A 19,826-nucleotide genomic window follows, 5' to 3' on the forward strand; every position below is an offset into this window, starting at 1 on the left:
TTATATCAAATACTTTTTGAGCTAGGTGCGTCACGATCTTCGGACGGACAGACGGACACACAGACGCACTGACAAGACTGAATCTATATGCCCCCACCACTCATGGGGGGGAAAAGTACATGATATACCTGATTGTGGTCAGCTGTTTGTAACTTGCCAGAGACAAAGACAGGAAACAAGAGCTGACATAGGAGACAGCACGCTCGATTATTTCGATGTTGGATAGTGAAACTTGGCACATCTGAGGAAACTGGAGCTGTCACTGGAGTGTTTAATGACTCCAATTGTGGATGAAGATATTGCACAATAGCTGTGTCAAAAATATTCAGTAATAAGAGAGGTAAAGATAAAGTATATCAAAAGACTATGTAAGTATAATTCTAAGCAAAAAGCGAGCATAATTCATAAAATATTGGTGCAAGAGTTATGCACCCTGTGTCATATGATGTGAAATAACTACTTTAAGTTTGAATCAAATCCATTTCGTAACAAAATTAATCTTAAATTTTAAGTAAAAGGGGGCATAATTCCTGAAAAATTGGTGCCAGAGTTATGCATCTTGTGTCATATGATGTGGGTGTTAAGGAAGAACAAATATTTTATGTTTGAATCAAATCCATTTAGTAATAACTGAGATAGAGTGAAAGTGTATCAAAACTTTAACCTGAAATTCTAAGTAAAAAGGGGCACAATTCATGAAATATTGGTTCAAGAGTTATGGCCCTTGTGTAATATGATGTGACTGATGATGATGAACAACTATTTTAAGTTTAAATAACTGAGATAGAGTGAAAGTGTATCAAAACTTTAACCTGAAATTCTCAGTAAAAGGGGGATAATTAATTAAATATTGGTACCAGAGTTATAGGCCTTGTTTCATGTGATGTGGGAGATGATGTGGAACAACTACTTTCAGTTTGAATCAAATCCATTTAGTAATAACTGAGATAGAGTGAAAGTGCATCAAAATTTTATCCTGAAATTCTAAGTGAAAAGGGGTGATAATTCATAAAATATTGGTGCCAGAGTTATGGCCCTTGTGCCATATGATGTGGGTGATGATGAGGAATAACTATTTTAAGTTTGAAACAAATCTGTAAAGCAATTACAGAGATAAGGAGAAAAAAGAGGAAGTGTAAAACTTTAACCAAGGTGGGGACGCGGTCCGCGGAAAGATGTCCACGCAGGGTGAGTAGGATAGCTCTCCATGTACTTTGTATAGTCGAGCTAGATACAGACTGATTCCAACCCGCCCGCTTAGCTCAGTAGGTAGAGCGTCGGTCTACAGATCGCTGGGTCGCGAGTTCGATCCTCAGGCTGGGCGTATGTTCTCCGTGACTATTTGATAAATGACATTGTGTCTGAAATCATTAGTCCTCCACCTCTGATTCATGTGGGGAAGTTGGCAGTTACTTGCGGAGAACAGGTCTGTACTGGTACAGAATCCAGGAACACTGGTTAAGTTAACTGCCCGCCGTTACATGACTGAAATACTGTTGAAAAACGGCGTTAAACCCAAAACAAACAAACAAACAGACTGATTCCTCTTGGTCTTAGTACAGTTTAATGTTTTTATCTCCCTGTTAACTGACTACTTTGAGTAACATGTTTATTCATACTGAAATTAAAACATGGCTGCCTGCCATATGTAGGAAGTAAAATTACCTTCAAGTTATGCAAATAACCCCTTCTTAAATGTATGGTTCTCCAGTTTTTCTCTGAAAAAAAAAAGTGTTTTTATTATTTAAGATCATCTAAATCCTGATGAAAATATACAAGTGCACAGAGGTTGGACTGGAGGAGTGGGGATGAGGAGCAGGTGTCTGTCTGTGAGTCACTCTGTGACAAACAATAAATCTTCCAGTTTTAGCTTTAAGAAACAATAACATAGCATACTATACTGGTACTGATGATAAACCCGTTCAGATGATAAAGTCGACCACCTTGGAAATATTCTATTGCAATTGGTTATTTATCATCTAATAGATTCCACTTTATGGAGCGGAATTCATATAAGTTTTAAGTAGCTTGTTTTCCAATCCATTCGATTAAAAATTTCTTTGTTTGTTTGTACTTTTTTTATTGATGTATGTCTTTTTATGAAACTTTGTTAATTTAAATATAGTACTCATGTTTGCATATACAATTTGTGGAAATAAATACAGTTTAAACCAATAGATTCCACTTACAACACCAACTGGTGTAAACAAAAACAAAATTAGTAAATATACTGTATAAATAAATGACTTACATTTATCTGTATAAAAAATATTTATCCAAAATTACTTGGGAAGCGGGTGTTTTTTGCGCATGCTCACTGTCACCACATGAAGGCCTGACATTGGGTCACTTTTCATTACTTGATCAGGAATGACTGTTGAAGCTTTTCGAGGAAAATTTCAATATAGGAAGTGTCTAGTCATCCGGTAACCGGATGCCTAGCCTGCGTTCTAGTCGTCCAGTAACCGGATGACTAGCATTTCCCCTGGCAATTTTCTAGTCGTCCGGTAATCGATTTCTCAGTGAATAAGCAATGTTCTGGTTTAATTTTATCTGTTATTTATTGAAGATATCAATACATATCTGCAAACAGAAATTTGTTTGAATACACACCAAAGTGTATTTTAAATTTTCTCGAAAAATTTATTGCCTTTTCTGCCGATAAAACGGAAGTTTACAAAAATCAATAATGACGAAACGAATAGAAGCGGATGATTGTGTCATTGTCATCTTGCTGTTAGGGAGCATTTAGTTACATATGTGCTATCAACTGACGAGATACCAAGCAGTCAACAATTCATATGCATCCAGGCCACACCATGGGGAGGCGCCCTTATCATGGCCCAAATTTTTTTAATGATAAAAATTACAAAATTAAAAAAAAAAAAAAATTAGTGTACCGTTTTGGAATAGGCATAACGATTTAATTCCAACCTGTGAGAACGATTTATTATAGGTAAAAAACTTGTTTTTCATAACTGTTTTCCTGATTATTTACATGTTCCTATTAAAACTGATAAAATGATTATCATATTGTTTCTTTATGTTATTCTTAGTAATTTGTGATCTCTTAATTGATGAAAATAGGAACAGCAATGAAAAACTTTGTTTTGAGGAATCGGTATCGATTTGGAACATGGACATTGATTTGATAAAAATAACTAACAGAAACAAGAGGGCCATGATGGCCCTATATCGCTCACCTGTTATCATTGCACTTGAGGACAAGAAGGTCCTCAGAAAAAATATCTAAATCCAAAGGACAGGAACAACAAAGGGAAGAAATTTAACCAAAAAGAAAAAAAATTCTTACAAGGTACAGATATGTCAAAATACCCCTAAAAATTGGAGGTACCATCCATGTTGTACCACAGAAAAGTGGTCTTGGTTTTTCCCTATGGCCAATAATAAAAAAGTTACTAAAAATAAGCTATTTATAGTAATGTAAAAGGGAAGTAATTAAACAAGAGGGCCATGATGGCCCTATATCGCTCACCTGTTATCATTGCACTTGAGGACAAGACGGTCCTCAGAAAAAATATCTAAGTCCAAAGGACAGGAACAACAAAGGGAAGAAATTTAACCAAAAAGAAAAAAAAATTCTTACAAGGTACAGATATGTCAAAATACACCTAAAAATTGGAGGTATCATCCATGTTGTACCACAGAAAAGTGGTCTCGGTTTTTCCCTACGGCCAATAATAAAAAAGTTACTAAAAATAAGCTATTTATAGTAACGTAAAAGGGAAGTAATTAAAAAAAAAAAAAATTATTGTAAGTGAACAAAAGAAGGATCTGCCAAATAAATCTGTTGACATAAATGAAATTTCAGATCAGTATCTTCATTAGTTACGGAGATTTGAAATAAAGGGAGGTAATTTGACATAATCTGACAGTCCATAGTTATCTACCCTGATTGGCTCAGTCCAACTAATGACAATAATGAAATTTCAAATAAGTACTATAAGTACTTACTGATATAAATCCATTCTGATTACAATCAGGGGAGGTAATCAGATATAAAATAACTCTGGAACCTACAATTGGATCTGACTTGTCATGGAATCCAAGATTTATTGTTGTTGAAGATATTTTGGAAGTTTGTATCAAATAAAACCATAAATGAAGTCTCTATATGGCTGCAAAAGCCAAAATAGCCAATTTTTGACCTATAAAGGGCCATAACTCTGGAACCCATGATGGAATCTGGCCAGTTCAAGAAAGAAACCAAGATCTTATGGTGATACAAGTTGTACGCAAGTTTGGTTAAAATCAAATCATAAATGAAGCTGCTATTGTGCAGACAAGGTAAAAAAAGCTAATTCTGGTCCTTTCAGGGGCCATAACTCTAGAGCCGATAATGGAATCTCGCCAGTTCAAGAAAGGAACCGAGATCTTATAGTGATACAAGTTGTGTGCAAGTTTGGTTAAAATCAAATCATAAATGAAGTTGCTATTGTGCAGACAATGTCAAAATAGCTAATTCTGGCCCTTTCAGGGGCCATAACTCTGGAACCCATAATGGAATCTGGCCAGTTCAAGAAAGGAACCAAGATCTTATGGTGATACAAGTGGTGTGCCAGTTTGGTAAAAATAAAATCATAAATAAAGCTGCTATTGTGCAGACAAGGTCAAAATAGCTAGTTTTGGCCCTTTCAGGGGCCATAACTCTGGAACCCATAATGGAATCTGGCCAGTTCAAGAAAGGAACCAAGATCTTATGGTGATACAAGTTGTGTGCAAGTTTGGTTAAAATAAAATCATAAATGAAACCACTATCGTGCAGACAAGAAATTGTTGACGGACGGACGGACGGATGCACGGACTGACGACAGACGAAGGGTGATCACAAAAGCTCACCTTGTCACTATGTGACAGGTGAGCTAAACAAGAGGACCATGATGGTCCTGAATCGCTCACCTATCCCCACATGACCCAGTGTTGAACTGAGTATGACGTCGTTATTTCTATTATTTGACACAGTGACCTAGTTTTTGAGCAAATGTGACCTAGATATCATCAAGATAAAAAATTCTGACCAATTTTTATGAAGATCCATTGAAAAATATGACCGCTAGAGAGGTCACAAGGTTTTTCTATTATTTGACCTAATGACCTAGTTTTTGAAGGCACGTGACCCACTTTTAAACTTGACCTAGATATCATCAAGGTGAACATTCTCACCAATTTTCATGAAGATCTCGTGAAAAATATGGCCTCTAGAGAGGTCACAAGGTTTTTCTATTTTTCGACCTACTGACCTAGTTTTTGACCGCACATGACCCAGTTACGAACCTGACCTAGATATCATCAAGCTGAACATTCTTATTAATTTTCATGAAGATCCATTAAGAAAGATGGCCTCTACAGACATCAAAAGGTTTTTCTATTTTTAGACCTACTGACCTAGTTTTTGACCGCACGTGACCCAGTTTCAAATTTGACCTAGATATCATCAAGGTGAACATTCTGACCAATTTTCATGAAGATCTCTTGAAAAATATGGCCTCTAAAGAGGTCACAAGATTTTTCTATTTTTAGATCTACTGACCTAGTTATTGACAGCACGTGACCCAGTTTCGAAAATGACCTAGATATCATCAAGGTGAACATTCTGACCAATTTTCATAAAAATCCCATGGAAAATATGGCCTCTAGAGAGGTCACAAGGTTTTTCTATTTTCAGACCTACTGACCTAGTTTTTGACCGCACGTGACCCAGTTTCAAATTTGATCTAGATATCATCAAGGTGAACATTCTGACCAATTTTTATGAAGATCCATTGAGAAATATGGCCTCTAGAGAGGTCACAAGGTTTTTCTATTTTTAGACCTACTGACCTAGTTTTTGAACCCACGTGACCCAGTTTCGAACTTGACCTAGATATCATCAAGATGAACATTCTGACCAATTTTCATGAAGATCCATTGAGAAATATGGCCTCTAGAGAGGTCACAAGGTTTTTCTATTTTTAGACCTACTGACCTAGTTTTTGACCCCACGTGACCCAGTTTCGAACTTGACCTAGATATCATCAAGGTGAACATTCTGACCAATATTCATGAAGATCTCTTGAAAAATATGGCCTCTAGAGAGGTCACAAGGTTTTTCTATTTTTAGACCTACTGACCTAGTTTTTGACCCCATGTGACCCAGTTTCAAACTTGACCTAGATATTATCAAGATAAACATTCTGACCAATTTTCATGAAGATTCATTGAGAAATATGGCCTCTAGGGAGGTCACAAGGTTTTTCTATTTTTAGACCTACTGACCTAGTTTTTGACCCCACGTGACCCAGTTTCGAAATTGACCTAGATATCATCAAGATGAACATTCTGACCAATTTTCATGAAGATCCATTGAGAAATATGGCCTCTAGAGAGGTCACAAGGTTTTTCTATTTTTAGACCTACTGACCTAGTTTTTGACCCCATGTGACCCAGTTTCGAACTTGACCTAGATATCATCAAGATGAACATTCTGACCAATTTTCATGAAGATCTCATGAAAAATATGGCCTCTAGAGAGGTCACAAGGTTTTTCTATTTTTAGATCTACTGACCTAGTTTTTGACCGCACGTGACCCAGTTTCGAACTTGACCTAGATATCATCAAGATGAACATTCTGACCAATTTTCATGAAGATCCATTGTGAAATATGGCCTCTAGAGAGGTCACAAGGTTTTTCTATTTTTAGACCTACTGACCTAGTTTTTGACCCCACGTGACCCAGTTTCAAACTTGACCTAGATATCATCAAGGTGAACATTCTGACCAATTTTCATGAAGATCTCATGAAAAATATGGCCTCTAGAGAGGTCACAAGGTTTTTCTATTTTTAGATCTACTGACCTAGTTTTTGACTCCACGTGACCCAGTTTCGAACTTGACCTAGATATCATCAAGATGAACATTCTGACCAATTTTCATAAAGATCCCATGAAAAATGTGACCTCTAGAGTGGTCACAAGCAAAAAGTTTACGCACGGACGCACGGACGACGAATGCCACGCGATCACAAAAGCTCACCTTGTCACTTTGTGACAGGTGAGCTAAAAAAAAATATTGTAAGTGAACAAAAGAAGGATCTGCCAAATAAATCTGTTGACATAAATGAAATTTCAGATCAGTATCTTCATTAGTTACGGAGATATACCCATTTTAATTTGAAATAAAGGGAGGTAATTTGACATAAAATCAGTCCATAGTTATCTACCCTGATTGGCTCAGTCCAACTAATGACAATAATGAAATTTCAAATAAGTCCTGTAAGTACTTACTGATATAAATCCATTTTGATTACAATCAGGGGAGGTAATCAGATATAAAATAACTCTGGAACCTACGAATGGATCTGATTTGTCATGGAATCCAAGATTTATTGTTGTTGAAGATATTTTGGAAGTTTATATCAAATAAAACCATAAATGAAGTTTCTATATGGCTGCAAAAGCCAAAATAGCCAATTTTGGACCTTTAAGGGACCATAACTCTGGAACCCATGATGGAATCTGGCCAGTTCAAGAAAGGAACTAAGATCTTGTGGTGATACAAGTTTTGTGCAAGTTTGGTTAAAATCAAATCATAAATGAAGCTGCTATTGTGCAGACAAGGTTAAAATAGCTAATTTTGGCCCTTTCAGGGGCCATAACTCTGGAATCCATTAAGGGATCTGGCCGGTTCAAGAAAGAAACTCAGATCTTATGGTGACACAAGTTTTGTGCAAGTTTGATTAAATTCAAATCATAAATGAAGCTGCTATTGTGCAGACAAGGCCAAAATAGCTAATTCTGGCCCTTTCAGGGGCCATAACTCTGGAACCCATAAAGGAATCCGGCCAGTTCAAGAAAGGAACCAAGATGTTATGGTGATACAAGTTTTGTGCAAGTTTGGTTAAAATAAAATCATAAATGAAGCTGCTATTGTGCAGACAAGGTCAAAATAGCTAATTTTGGCCCTTTGAGGGGCCATAACTCTGGACCCTATAATGGGATCGGGCCAGTTCAAGAAAGGAACCAAGATCTTATGGTGATACAAGTTGTGTGCAAGTTTGGTTAAAATAAAATCATAAATGAAACCACTATCGTGCAGACAAGAAATTGTTGACGGACGGATGGACGCACAAGACACACTGACGGACTGACGACGGACGAAGGGTGATCACAAAAGCTCACCTTGTCACTATGTGACAGGTGAGCTAAAAAGCATAGAATAAAATCGGTCCAAAAATACAACATGTTTAGCATCATAGTCACTGAACAGTTTGATACATAGCAACAGTGAATGAATCAGTAATGATGTGCAGAGTGTGGCAATTTGATGGTTTGTAAAACAATAAACATGGGAACATATAGAAAGAGTTTAAATGTGTATCAGAAAATCTGTTATACCGTGATCAAATGATTTCATAGATTTTACAAATAATTCATTTAAAGAATCTGCTACAATGGACACGAGGTCCATATCAAACGAACATATATCAAACATTTACTAGTGAAACATACGTTCATAGCCAATGTACAAAGAAAATCACCAATGGAGACATGAAAAAGAAGATTTTGTTCCCTTCACATGTTTAAAATGTATACAAACGTTGTATGAATAAGGAACGTTGCGAAATTTTTATCATTATCAAGTGTTCAAAGAAACAACACAGGGTTGTTTGAAATGACCTTTACTAGCACAAATTTTTCCTATGTTCAAAGGAATGTGCGTTACATTTTTCAATGTCTGTTATGAAATCAATGGTCCAGTTAATGGATCGCTTACTTCCGTGACGGGAACAGCATAAACTTACAGAGACGAATGAAGGAAGAATGAAGATCGGAAAAGTGCTACGTCGTTGCTTATTCATATCTCATCCTTAATGATAAAAACATAATTATGAGTAAAAAGAGGCATGAATTGCAAATTTATATGAACATATCTTTTTTCCATAACATGTTTGAATTGCATATCATAGAGCAGTGTCTTATACATTAACAGAAAGGAAAACCATTGTAACAGTATATGTTGTGACTCAGACTGTAGGAATTACATTATGATAGTATTTCTCATTCTATTCCAAAAATGTCGTTTTTAGTTTTAAATGTGACCTAGCATCTAATCAACACAATTGTATGTATGTATTTTCTAATCTTTATATTTCCTGTTGTGACAACATAAATAAGTCCATAAGATAAAATCTTAATTACTACAATAATCTATACAAGTTCAACGTATATTGATTTCCTGTACAAAATTTATTATTATTAGTATTATTATTTTAATATTCTGAAAAGTAAACAGTCTGTAATATGATCTTTTGTGATAAAAAAAAAGTTTTATGCGCATTTTCAGGACTTTGTGAGAACAAGTAATTATTTTAACACTTTGAAAATAATTCTACACCAAATAGTTGTTTAACAAATAACAACACTGCACTCTCTTCAGGTCCGACAAGAATCCAACATCGTATAGACATCTAAAGGTTAGAGACCACCGACTGTTTTCCCATTGATTTACATTGTAACATTATGGCGTGTACGGCCTTCCATACATCGAAACATGTATATCTAATTACAAGTTTTTCAAGAACTACATGTATCTTAGTTCTACCAAAATATCGGACGAAAAACATATGAATAGTGATCAGTGCTCCAGCTAGCTATTTACAGCAGGGCGCATCGCCCGTTCCGAAATTCGTTCCGCCCTGTTGCCCCGCCAGGCACCCTGCCCGTTTTACAACCATTCATTTCTTTTTTTTAGCCAAACTTCCCATTTTTGCCTCAGTGATTATAATACACTGCTTTATTGCCCCCTTTTTATCGAGTGATACACGCCAGGGGGGCATTGACATAATTAGCAAACAATTAAACAATTACCTGCTGTAATCGTGCCGGAGGCAGACCATGATATTTTAGACTGCTCCACCAGCATTAAAATCATTGAACCTTAGTGTTAAAACAGTTTGCAAACCAGTCTGAAATCATTATCATTTCGCGCCACCTGTCAAAGTGTACTTTCGTTTTCGGTAATATAGTCGTAAATACCCCTTTATACACAACTGAAACTGAAGTCCAGACAACAGACATTTATATGTAATTAATAAAAATCGATCACAATCAAATTTAAATAGGAAAATATTTTGATTTTATCGTTTTACAAGTTTTTGAAATCGAAAGTAAGTTGTCGTCTGCTTTGTGAAATGGCCGATTTTTCATGAAGATTTCTTTGAAATTAGTTTACTAAGATGTAATGACAGGGTACACTTTAATGTCAGATACTGTGAAATGCTGTTAAACTGTCTTTGCATCATAATATTTTTTCAAAAATATTGTTTAAACTGGACATTCGACGACTTTTAGAAAAAAGTGTAACCATATCCGGATATAAAATTTTGGATACCCGAAATAGACTGTTGTAAGTTAAAAACTTTGCCTGATTTCATTTATTTAAGTGGGTTTAAACTTTATTTTCTGTATATAATATGTTGCAGGTATAAATTTATAAATATCAAGTAGCCTACATGGAGAAGATGTGTACTGAAATTGTAACAAGTAAAATAGGCCTAAACACATAGATATTGTTATTCAGTATGCAATTACAAAGAAATGTTACAAGTTGAACATCAATGCCAAGTAAAATACAAACAGCAGAATTTTTAGTTAATAAATAGGTGCATTAGAGATGACAGACAAAGCCTATTAAAAGACCATACCTAAAGTGTGCCAAAAAACATGCCTAAATTATGCCAAATTCCATGCCTAAAGTATGTTAAAATGCACTGTATGCATGGACCAGTTATATTTTTTTCCGGGGGAGCACGGTCCCAGACCGACCACCACCCCAGAAGTGCCCTTTTCAGTGCCAGCACCCTGCCCTCTTTTAATCCTAGCTGGAGCACTGGTGATACTTTATTTAAGTAATTTTCGTGTGAATGAGATTACCCCGTTTACATCATTGACATGGCGGGAGAAATTCGCCTGATAAAACTTTTTTTCAATACACATAAAATGTAGCAAATTTTGTCAAAATGTACTTTTTTGAATTGGTGGTCTCTGACCACGTCTACTAGATGTCACGAATATGACGTTGAACAGACGTTGTATTTAGGTCGCCGACGTTGCAACCAAAATCAAACGTTGTTTCAACGTTGTTCCGACATCAGGACTGGTGTTTGCTGGGATAGGCTTAGATAGTGATTTTTACTAGAAAATGGTGAAATGACATACAAGTATGAAATAGCATTTTAGGTAGGACGTTAGATCTGACTCTGTTATTGTTACACCATCTTCACCTCTTTAATACGGCCAATACTTGTTAACTTTTAGTTATATGTTTGATTTGGCTGAAACAACAGTCTATCTTTCTAGGCATTTACAGAACTGCAAAAAGAAAGAAAAAAGGATTACTAAAACTGTTTTAAATCTAGGACCCCATGTATATAAAATATAAACCTAATAAGTTAGAAGTGTGCATGCAGTTGTGAAGAGGGATAACTCATAGAATAGAATCGTATCTCTAAAGTCAAACACAGGTGCAAATTACTTGAAAACATTCTATTTCAAGATTAAATCTGATCATATCTGGTTAAAGAGCACACAGCAGCAGCAGAAACACCTTAACAGCTATTTCTCACATATCGTGTAGCTTTGTGAGGTATTTATCAGTTAATGTTTCTTTTTCTTTCTTTTTTTATTTACATGGATGTCGTTTAGATCATTAAGTGACTTTTTTAAAATTGTTTTTTATTCTCACATTGTCATTCTGTTGTATGCAAACATTTTTCATATACCAAAGTAACCAATCTTGAATCATACGTCTATTTATTAATGTCTCAGACATACACTCATAATAAAATTTCGTAATAAAAACTAGAGTAACAAATAGCCCTTACGAAATGGTCAAAAAGCTGCGAACATGCCTATTCGCAGGATATTCGCTGCTACCGCTATCATGCCACGATTGGTTTGATACTAGTTCGCGGGATATTCCCAGGAAGACCAATGATCGCAGCATGTTCGCGAGAAGAACTTAGAAGATTATAATCTTTTGGTAAACTGTTACTGAAGAGCTTTTATAAGAGCAGGTAATTGTAGATCAATTAATTTGTAACATTATCTGTAAGGTCACAGTATGAGTCTGATAAGTTAATTACAACCAGATATTCTGGACATGTTTAGAAGGAAATCTGTGTGCAGGACATGTTTAGAAGGAAATCTGTGTGCATTACAGACAGTTTTCATAAGTGATTCTTAGAGGCTGATAGGAATATATACTTGTTTGTGGTAAGTCAGAAAATTTATGTTTAATATCTATACTCATAAATCTCAATAAACATAAGGAATTTTGAAAATGAAATAGACTGATATGCTTAACCTTTTGCAGAGCTGTATCAGATTATCTAAAAAGAAATATAAAACTAGCTTATTTTGACAATTTCTAAGCTTCATAAGTCTGATAATTAACATGTAAAACTATGACAGATTTGTAGTGATACATATAACTTTTAAGCAGTGTGAAGAAAAAACATTGGGATGATGAATACATGCACTCAGACACTGTTATTGAAATGACAAGTAACAGTTAAAATTCAAACATATTTTATCATTAAAACTTTGTTTAAAATGCTCCAAATATGATATGAAATAGTTCAGACATTGACAATTTGAATTTGTTACAACCTCAGTGTTCAAGTTTATTCAATAAATTTCGATCCCTTATTCCTACTAATTTATTTGTTTTTGCACTTTTTCTGTACATGCTTTTTTGTACACAATTTCTGTAGTGATGGTTTTCAGCTAGTTCGCGGCATGTTTGCAGCAACTAGTTCGCGGGATGTTCGCAGCAACTAGTTCGTGGGATGATCACAGCTACTTGTTCGCGGAAAAACTAATTTGCATGTGAAAAGTGAACACCAAATGAACATCCCTCGAACAATTAAACCAATTGTATCAAAAGTGTTCGTGACATGGTCGCCGGATATTCGCGGCATGATCGCAGCAAGTGTTCGCGGCAAACTATAATATTTCCGTAAGGGAGAAAACATTATAGTGCCAATGCATAGTTCGGTGCTCATCTAATAACAGGGCAAGATGACAACGACACGATCATCCGCTTCTATTCGTTTCGTCATTATTGATTTTTGTAAACTTCCGTTTTATCGGCTGAAAAGGCAGTAAATTTATCGAGAAAATTTAAAATTAACGTTGGTACGTATTCCAACAAGTTTCTGTTTGCAGATATGTATTGATATCTTCTATAAATAACAGATAAAATTAAACCAGAACACTGCTTATTCACAGAGAAATCGATACGAGACGACTAGAAAATCGCCAGGGGAAATGCTAGTCATCCGGTTACTGGACAACTAGAACGCAGGCTAGGCATCCGGTTACCGGATGACTAGACACTTCCTTCAGTATAATACTACGAAGAAAATTTTGTAATTAAATGACAAAGTGGTCGAATTTATCATCAGTCAACCTTCGTAGAGTCCCCATTTTACAAACCCCTTTCAGGGTCTCACTTCGTGTGAGTTTGCTTACTAAATATAAATTTGGATTATGTAGTTTTCAGCAAATAATATTAAGCTTTATTTTGATACCGACCATTGATTACAAATTGCAGAATTAAAAACAGATACTGGTACTGATGATAAACCCGGACAGATGCATAAAGTCGACCACCTTGGAAATATTCGAATGCAATCGGTTACTTAAATTGAACACACCATCTAATAGTTTCCACTTACAACACCAACTGGTGTAAACAAAAACAAAATTGGTAAATATTCTGTATAAATAAATGATTTACATAAAAATATTTATCCAAAATTACTGGGGAAGAGGGTGTTTTTTTGCGCATGCTCACTGTCGAAACATGAAGCCCTGACATTTGTTAACTTTTCATTACTTGATCAGGAATGACTGTTGCAGCTTTTTGGGGAAAGTTTCAATATAATAATACCAAGAAAATTTTGTAAATGACAAAGTGTTCGAATTTATCATCAGTCAACGTTCATACAGTCCCCTTTTGGGTGCGACACCTTATGTACCAGTCACTTTATGTACCAGACACTTTATGTACCACTTTGACACTTAGTGTACCACCTATATATTAAATAGTAATTGTATCTCATAGTGTAGCACTGTGAATATGTGATAATTATCTGTGAAAATAACTTTGATTTAAGCAGCTTCTATGGGAAAGAGTTAAATTTTACCTTATTAATTATGAAAATTAACTTTTAAATTTCGTAAAAAAACATTTCAGGTAACATAAAATGTAACATTTTCATCAAATTAATACAAAAATGATCATCCACTATATATCATATATGTGGTACATAAGGTGTCCAAAGTGGTACATAAAGTGCTGGTAGCCTGGTACATAAAGTGTCTGGTACATAAAGTGACACATTCTCCCCTTTTTACATACCCCTTTCAGGCCCTCACTTCGTGTGAGTTTGCTTACTAAATATAAATTTGAATTATGTAAAGTTTTCAGCAAAGGTTAAGCTTTATTGTGATACCGACCACTGATTTCAATTTGCAGAAATGAAAAAGTTACAAGTATCGATAAAAACCCTCATTTTCTGTTCGGGTTTATCATCAGTACCAGTACAGGTAAAAAACCTCAGTTTCTGTTCGTGTTTATCATCAGTAGGCCTACCAGTAACAGAAGAAAAATACAAAGCAAACAGTTGTCAGATAATAAATAAAACACATTTAAAACATTTTTGATAAATTTATGAAATTTACCATGGGGCTTTTTAACATTGATTAAACTGCATATGCACCGTTTGATGATGCTATTTCCTGTACATACTATACCGTACTGGCTAGTAAATTAATTTGCTATGAATGTTGTATTTTATATAAAATTAACAATCTTCTGAGAGCTTTAACACATAGCCAGGCCCATTTTAAATAAGAATTACTAGCTTATGTTCTTAAATGACATATAAACCACCAAAACACCAAGAAAAGTAGGGGTCATATATCTTCTAAGAGAGATTTTTGTCATATATGGCCCAAAAACACAACACTTTCCACACCCTTCGTTTTTTGTATCCTGGTTACATAGGATACATAGAGATACACTTTGTATGTGCAGAAAACCATTGTATCCCTTTTGCCTAAATATAAAGTATCGTATATAATTTTGTATCCTGTATCCCAAGGTTGCATTTAACACACTATATGGAAAGTTTTGTGTTTTTAGGACATATCTACTCGTATATGTACTAATGTCATCATCCTTTTTTTTATTTTTAACAAGCTGTATATATTATTGCTCTTACTCTCTTAACAACATGAATATCATGTATCATGTAACATAGCAACATGCTTTTAACAACTGCCCCGACCTCCCAGTTTTGATCAGAAATTGATTGTTGGGAGTATCTCCGTAGATGTTGCTATGTTACATGATACATGATATTCATGTTGTTAAGAGAGTAAGAGCAATAATATATACAGCTTGTTAAAAATAAAAAAAGGATGATGACATTAGTACATATACGAGTCTAGGTCAGATGTGAAGCACTGAAGGTTCACACTGTCCTTGATGTTATAAGGTAAGGCGTTCCAGTATCTGATTGTGCGGGGGAAAAAGGAGTTCATATGATATTGTTTTCTTGAAGATGGAATGATAAAGTTTAAATTTCTAGAGGTTGTCAGGTGGTTATGATCTACAGAGACGAGGTTGTGTGATATTTTATACAACATTTTTAAAGATGCATGTATTCTTCTTTGTTCTAATGTCTGCCATTTAAGAGTTTCAAGCATTGATGTTACGCTGCTTTGGTATGAGCAGTCATTCATAACATATCTGGCTGCAGCTCTTTGTACCTTTTCTATCTCATATGTTAAGTTTTTCTGCCATGGATGCCATATGGTGTTACAGTATTCTAATTGTGGGCGAACGTTTGTTTTGTAGACAGTTTCTTTGATATTACGGTCATTACATTGTACATTTCTTTTTATAAATCTGAGGGTGTTACTAGCTAGCTTTTGAAGATGTAATTTCAATATGTGTTTTCCTACTAAAGTCATCACTAATAGTAATCCCAAGATATTTAGCATTTTCTGTGGTTTTGAGTTCTTGATTATGTAATTTATATGGAAAGATGATATTTTTTTCTTTTTTTTTAGAGATTCTTATGATTTCGCATTTATCAGGATTAAAGTCCATAGACCATTTACGTTCCCATTCTTATAATTTTGTCAAATCATCTTGAAGTTTGTAGGAGTCTACTAATGAGTCGATAGTGAGGTATATGTCATCAGCAAATGAGCGTATTCTACTTTTAACAGAGTCGGGAAGGTCATTGATGAAACAAAGGAAGGGACAAGGACCCAACAATGACCCTTGGGGAACCCCTGAAAGAACTGGTAAAGAATCAGAGTGTGATCCTTCAACTACTACAGATTGAGAACGATTACTAAGGAAAGATTGAATCCAGGATAGAGATGTTTTGTTGACACCAAGTTTCATAAGTTTATAGAGAAGAAGTTGATGATCGACTTTGTCGAAAGCTTTCGAGAAATCCATTACAATGAGATCTGTTTGTTTTCCAGATTGGAGATTGTCAAACTTTTCCTGTGTGAAGGATAATTGTTGAGTCTCACAGCTATGTTTAGAACGGAAGCCATGTTGGAACGGTATGAGAAGATTGTTGTAGTCGAGATGGCGCATGATTTTTGAGACCATGGTATGCTCCGTTAGTTTGGAAGCTATGCAAGTCAAAGAAATTGGCCGATAGTTGCTGGCTTTATATTTAGGACCCTTTTTGTATACAGGTGCAACAATAGCAGTTTTCCAGTACTCTGGAACTATACCAGTTCTCAGTGAGTTCTGGAAGACTAAATTATCTGTTTCGAGAGAAAGTTCTTTAAGTAATCTTGGCGACAGCTGATCTGGACCAGACGCCTTGTTTGGATTTAAATCCTTGAGCATTTTCAAAACACCTTCTACAGTTATATCAATGTCGGGCATTTTATTAACTTTTTGAAATTTGTCACTTTCAAAGACGAATGCAAATAATCTCCTTTAAAATACTACCGAAATGTAAAGTATAGGTCCACAATGAAATAAAATACGAACTGGCTGAATAAAACATGAAAATGCCACTTTAACAGGGAAAAATTGAGATTTTTTCTTTCCGCCATTATCAGACTAGTCATGGCATCTACATCTACATCTACCCCTCCAAGTGTCAAGTGATCCACGCCACTAGAAGGAAACATCCTATCCCTACCCAGTATTACCTACATGGAGTCCAACTTGAATCGGTCAGCTCAGCTAAATACCTAGGCGTGGATATCTCAAATGGCCTATCATGGGACAATCACATACACAAGTCAACCAAGAAAGCCAAATCCTAGGGTTCTTATGAAGAAACATTAAGGTCAAATCCCAACCCATTAAGACCATTGCTTACCAGACTCTAGTCCGACCCCAGCTCTAATATGCCTCAGAGGTATGGTCGCCCCACACCCAAACTCAAATTGACCAAATTGGAAGCGTCCAAAGGAGAGCCGCCCGTTGGATCAAGACCGACTACGGCCGTATTTTCCAGTGTAACAGATATGCTACACTCCCTAAACCTTCGTCGACTGGATTTAAGGCGTATAGATTCTAGGTTATCACTCTTCTATAAGATTCATCATTATCTGGTTGCTATCCCAATCGTAGATTACCTGACCCCAATGACCCGATGTGTCCGCTATGGCCATTCCCTAAGTTATAGGTTAATTACTGCAACTACTGACTATTACAAGTTTACTTATTTTCCGAGAACAGTGTACCATTGGAACCAACTTCCCCCGTCCCCCCCCCCCCCCCCACCTCCCTACCCTAGAGCAGTTCAGTGCTGCAGTTTGCAGCCTTGAACACGCCTCGCCCTAGTTATCCTGCAAACTTAAGTTTTAACCTTTTTATATCACCGAAGTTATTTTTAGTTTCTTCCACTCTAAATTTTTATCACTATATTCTTTCTCTTTTTGATTTTGACGCGCAAAACGTCTATGTTCCCGCAAGGGGTTTGACGTCAACGGAAGATAGATAGATAGATCTTTCACCCATCCGTCGATTTCCGACTATCACTGAGCGGCGCTGTCAGAGAAACAGTCGTTAAATAAATGATATGTTACAAATGTTAAGAGAATAAATGCTAAAAAAAGACAGTATGCTACCGTTAAAATAGAACAGAAGCAATGCAATTACATATTGACCACCACCAGCCTCTCTATAAATATACTGAGACTGGGGCTACCTTTGACATAAGTTGGTAGGGAGTTCCAGAGTCGGATGGTCCTTGGGAAGTAGGAGTTAGAAAAACACTGAGTGTGAGACATGGGGATTAGGTAATTTAGGTTTCTAGTTGGGATAAGATGAGATTGGTCGACTGCAACTGTCTGGGCCCTTATTTTGTAAAAAAACATTACTAATGAGTTGTATGAAACTTCTGTACGTACTGGAGTGTATTCCATTTTAAAGTTTTCAACATTTGTTTAACGCTACTGGTGTAACTGTAGTCGAAGTTTAAACAAATATTTTTATATCATATTTCGCCCGCGGCTTATATCCAAATAGAATAATAATTTCACTTCGAAATATCCACAATTTAAGCACACTTAATGCGTTTGATAAATATTTGAACATTTCTGATTTTCTTACCTTTTTCACACGTAAACAGATTATATTCCAATTGATAGATACGTTATTTACACAGAATATTTAAATCAGTATTACTTGAAATTTACACCTGTTTTTGTGTGAATATCGATGATTTATTTTGATGTATAATCTATTTCTAAATATGTACACAAATGTTGTGTGAAACGCGCTTAGACAGTTAAGTTGCAACATTTACACCCATGGTTGAATAATCATAAAATTTACAAACATGCATTTATTTACATACATTTTTGTTGTGTTTTATGAAACATGTTTTGGTGTGTTATTTTTATCCATTTGTATCGTATGCGATATAAATGTACGAATATTTCAGCCTTCTAAATCTTAATATTTCCCGACCATTAATTTCTCTGATACTGGAATTTCAGCATAGGTCTCATCACCCGACGGAGCTGATATGTCAGAATCAGCATGATAATCAATATTTTCTTTATTTTAAGAAAAATCTCTGGCCAACGACATTATTTTACTCTTTTGAAAAAATGTATGAACAGTATGAAAGAAAAAAAAACAGCGGAGTTCGTCTTTTTATTTCCTTTACATGACCGCGTAATTATAAACATTTAAAAATGTATTTTAAAAGGGAACTGATTAGTAGCACACTTAATTATAACATCTGAGAAATAATAATCAGAATGCAATAATATTTTGCTTTTATCAGATTTATCAAAAATTAACAAGTATGTGACGCAGTTAGCATGATGTCGGTACCGCGACTATAGTCGTCAATCGTCTACCTAGGGAGTCCTGATAACGCGCTTATATAGTCGCATATCGACGCTACAGGGGTAGAAAATATAGCGCCTATAGTCGCATTTCGGCCTCAGGGAGTTAAGTACTATTGAACATATATACCTATAGAACAATTTTTAGAGACAGTCCATAATTTTTTTAATTATAAAGAAACGAGTAAAAAAATAACGCGGGTCGCTAAAATATAATATTTGAAATCCGAGTATAACACTTAAGTCTTGATTTGATAATTTCGAGGCATGTTATTCAACATTTTCATAAACTTCCTGTTTAATTTCCGTGTGTAGCCGCTCTTGCAGATGGTCCTACCTATCAAGCCAGGAAAGAGACTTTCATATAAGCTTTAGCTTACTCCTCAATTCTATCATATTAATATGTTTGT

General features: G+C 35.4%; 1 protein-coding gene across 8 annotated transcripts in view; it reads right to left on the reverse strand.

Annotated features, from left to right (window-relative positions):
- LOC123524952 (alpha-N-acetylglucosaminidase-like) overlaps positions 1 to 18,808 on the reverse strand; it is a 77,369-nt gene extending 58,561 nt beyond the window's left edge. For 3 of the 8 annotated variants that reach the window (XM_053538370.1, XM_053538372.1, XM_053538365.1), the window contains exon 1: positions 129 to 301. The gene's annotated coding sequence lies outside the window, so the exon portion shown is untranslated. Of the gene's footprint in view, positions 1 to 128; positions 303 to 1,665; positions 1,719 to 2,251; positions 2,406 to 14,748; positions 14,768 to 18,670 lie in introns of those variants that run through there. The other 5 variants (XM_053538371.1, XM_053538369.1, XM_053538366.1 and 2 more) reach the window with 4 other exon arrangements.
- Between the last annotated feature and the right edge of the window lie 1,018 nt (positions 18,809 to 19,826).

Source organism: Mercenaria mercenaria, chromosome 3 (genome assembly GCF_021730395.1).
Source record: "Mercenaria mercenaria strain notata chromosome 3, MADL_Memer_1, whole genome shotgun sequence".
NCBI lineage: Eukaryota > Metazoa > Mollusca > Bivalvia > Venerida > Veneridae > Mercenaria > Mercenaria mercenaria.